This window comes from Crinia signifera, chromosome 6, assembly GCF_055691185.1.
Source record: "Crinia signifera chromosome 6, ASM5569118v1, whole genome shotgun sequence".
Taxonomy (NCBI): domain Eukaryota; kingdom Metazoa; phylum Chordata; class Amphibia; order Anura; family Myobatrachidae; genus Crinia; species Crinia signifera.
In genome coordinates, this window is record NC_139222.1 from 76,904,896 (window position 1) to 76,909,226 (window position 4,331).

The following is a 4,331-nucleotide window of genomic DNA, read 5'->3' on the forward strand; positions in this document are numbered from 1 at the left end:
TAAATGTATCTATTCCCCAGACAGAGCTACTGCTATGATGTGCCTACCAGTATACATACCTCCCAAACCTGTCCCATGCCAGGAGGGACACATTGCTCTGCTCCTGCAATTTCCCGTTATTGTATGATTACCATCACCTGCGGTGAAACACCTTTCTTATTAGTTAACCTGTTCAAAAACAGGTGATGGCAATCACACATTAAGAGGTAAGTCCAGGAGCAGAGCATAGTGTCCCTCCTGACATGGGTCATGTTGGGAGGTATGCAGTATGAATAACGTAATGTCTGCAATAGGCATGGAGTGGGTTAAACATCCAAGACTGTTGTGTGACCTAGGGAAGCATGTGACTCGGTGGTCCAATAAGGACTTAGGGAAGAGCAGTGTTAGCTGGGATATCAGGGCAGGAAAGGGAGGAGTATTTCTCTCTTTCCTGAAAGTTTTTCTGGTGAGTGGAACTGTGCCCCTGAGCTCCCCAGTTAGTGTATAACTGTATTCAGTTGAGTGCTGATACATTGCTTTGCTGCCTCAGTAGTGCTTTCCCTGACTATTACCATGCCATGCATACCTCCCAATTTCTGAAGATTGCTAATAGGGACTCTCACAGCGCCCGCAAGGGGCATGGCCTATGCTAATTAGGTCGCGATGTATGCTAATTAGGTCGCGGCATATGCTAATTAGGCCGCGGTATATGCTAATTAGGTCGCGGCATATGCTAATTAGGTCGCGGTATATGCTAATTAGGTCGCGGTATATGCTAATTAGGTCGCGGCATATGCTAATTAGCCGCGATTAGGCCCCCCCCACCCCTCTGCAATGCTGAGTAGATGCTGTGCGAAGTCAAGGAGGCCTGAACAGACGCTGTGGCATCATCCCTGTCTCTGGTCCCCGTTCACGGATGGGCTTGTGGTAGACTCCCGGCTGCAGGTGAAGCCTTGGAGGCTCCTGCGCTGCGGCCTGCTTCCGGCCCCAGGCCCCGGGGCGGCTAGAGCCAAGGGGTGGGACGCCGTGGGGCAGCAAGGCCCGGTGTTGTAGGTGAGCGCTACAGTAGCTGCGAACATTAGGGGTCGGGCAGCGTGGGCCAGGTTAGTGCGGGCAGCATTTACATGTCCTCATCGGCCAACTGTGAGGCGCTGCCACCTAGGGGACATACTACTGCACGGGATTCTGGGGGGTGGAGTCAGGGGAATTGGCAGGCTTCCACCGGTGGGGTGCTCTGGATCCAAGGCAGGGTCTGGGGGTGCAACCACGGCTAGAGTCTCCACTACCTCCTTTGACCCCTCTCTGCTGTCCGCAGCAGTGTCCTCCGTTGCTGGGGCTCTGGTGCCCATTGTGAATACTCTGCCCCGGGAGACGGTGGGGTCCTAGACAGTTAGAGGATTGGTCTCAGGGGGCACAAAGGAGGCCCATTCCAGGGTGCTCAGAATTCTTGCAGGCTTTCAGGGATATGGGGTCAGCTGTTGCCATGATGGAGAGGGAGACACTCTGAGGTGATGGTTCTGCACAGAGCCGCATACGTGACCGAGGCCTACAGTCCTCGGGGTCCCCCCCCCCTTTTTGCATGTTCCCGCAGATGTTGAGGCACAGCTGGACTACAGCGAAGAGGATTCGTTCACTGCTGGCGAAGTCGGGGAGGACGATGCAGATGATGACACATGGGCTGCTCAGCCTGAATCTTCAGTCGTCAAGTCCCCACGGATTTTCGGGCAGTGGAGTCGGCTATGGAAGCGGGCATGGATAGTGATGCTGATGTTGGTACATGTACGGCGCGGCCTGGATTTTCAGGTGAGGGGGCTGAGCCTGTGTCGGGCGGCTTATCTGGCATTTCTCACTCGTACCTCCCCCCCATGGGGTTGACATTGGTTGGGCGCTGCGAATGCACAGCAGTCCTTCAGGTATCGAGGCATTAAGTGAGAGCCGTAGGGGGTAAATTTAGAAGGATGACTTTATGTACTTGTTCAGCCTAACCGACGAGTCCAAGTAAGCCTCCCAGGCTCGGTGTTCCTATGTCTTAATTAGATCAGCCTCAACCCCTAGATCAGTGGTTCCCAAACTATGGGCCTAGGCTCCCTGGGGTGCCTCAGGATACTGGCAGGGGTGCCTCGGGTTGGTGGTCCGGGACCAATTCAAACTATTTACGTTCAATTATTTCTGGACAAAACCAGTGCTGGTGGCTGCCAATCATAAAATGTGTACAATCGGAAGCAAATCCTGCCCTTTACCACATAACTGACCCTAAGAGAAATATATCAACAGAATCTACTTGATTTGATATATTTTTGGGGCCTGGGGGTGCCTTGGAAAAATTCTGATACTCTGGGGCAGTGATTTTCAACCTTTTAACCTTGCGGCACACTAAATAAGATTTTAAAATTGCCAAGGCACACCATGATATCCCCACAGGGCAAAACACATTGGCCCCCACAGGAAAAAAACAAACCTATTGCCCCCAATATAAAAAAACAATCACACTGGTCCCCACAGGTAACACAAATAAAATACATTGGCCCTTTAAATGAAAAGAAGAGACCAGTAAATAACAGTTGAACTGGTGGTGGCTGTAAACTAGTTTTGGCATCTCAAGATCTGGAGGCACACTTGAGAACAGCTCAAGGCACACTAGTGTGCCACGGCACAGTGGTTGAAAGACACTGCTCTAGGGTGTCGCAATTAGAAAAAGATTGGGAACCCCTGCCCCAGATACAGCGTTCCTAATAAAGTAGTTCAGCTCAGGGACCATCCTTCTCCAGGGTATTTCTCCAGAAGGGTGTGATTATTACTGCAGAATAAATAGATTACATAACATGGCGGTGGAAGCGCAGTACCAGCGAATGAGTTATTTAGGAGCATCAGCCTCTAAAGCTTGGATTAGCTGTATTCTAAGGTACAAGACCTGTCATTTGCTTTGCAATGCTAAAATTACGATGAGTGAGGGAAAGGTGACATGATTGGCGGTAGAACACATCAGGTAAGCGCATGGGCAACGCTGTGTTCTCGCACAGTAATATTCCCTTCTAAAAATTTCCAGCGCTCCAGGCTATGCTACGGACGCATATCTGGATTGGGGGTCGTTCAAATCAAAATATTTGCTTCTCGAATGTGTGACGAGCAGCAAAATAAAAAAAAAAAAAAGGCAAAATCTCTAGCATTGCAGTAATAATCATTATTTTCGATAATAATATTCCACAATAATACTTCTAAAATGTATTGGATGCCAAGAACGAAATGAGTTTTGGTGGGCATACGTGTCCAGGTGAATTAAAATATAGACTTTAAGTTTAAGGCAGCAATCTATGGGTGCATACGTCCCCTGTAACGCACTACGTAGTATGGGAACAATGTACATCACCACTACCAATTAAATAGCAGCAATGCCATGAATAAATAAATCAGGATTATAACACCTTTAGCCTGTTATTTACTAGCCTTAGCGAACGGATCTGCTGTGTAGAGGCGAGGAATACTTCATCGTCAAGTGTTGCCGATGGGGTGTTCCATTTCTCATGCATAATTTAAGGGGTTACACACCTTTACACTGGGGCGTTGAAGTGTCCCCGTGTCAGGGCTGTATCTCTCACTACCTTTAGGAATTGCTTTTTGTTGGCCCTGCTTATTCTGAACGCTGCGCTAGGCTCCTGGGTGGTTTCCGTTCGCTATTCGGACATTTTGGTGTGCTAATTGCTGAGGTTGGAATGGAGGAGCGGTTACTTACCTGTCCTTTCTGGGAATCCAGATTGCCGCTGTGTATGACCTCTGTTACCTGAAGTCATTTGTACCCATGGGTCACTTGTCTGCCACTCACTAATAAGGGCCGCTGCGGGCGTGGCCAGATCCCATCATCTGGTTCGCTTGTCTACCATAATTGGGCAGGATGGTATCCAGCTGGCTCTAGTAGTTGTCAATGCAGGGCTGCAGCCATCTACCCAGTAGGCCGGGTCTTCTTGGTTGCGTGGGCTAGGGGCAGCTCGCCCTGCAATGTTTTCACTTCCCAATTCTATTTAGGGAACGCATGTTCCGGGCGTTGGGTTGGCTGATCTGCGCAGTCAGGTTGGCGGGGGTTGGGGTTAATGTTGTCTATTCTAGGAGATGTTTAGTGCCGGGAACTTCAGGGTGGTACTGGCGCATTACCTAATGGGTATTTTCTTTTTTCTTTTGATTTTTCCAAAAAATGCCCTCCCCTCCCCACCACCCCATCACCTTTTGCTTGCTGCTGGTTTAGGGTTGCGCAGACACTGCTTACAATACGCTATTGTCCGGGAGGAGTCTATCCTTGCTGTTTTGCTACAGCTGCATGGTGCCCCTCGGGTGCCTTATCTGGTAGTGCTTTCTAGGAC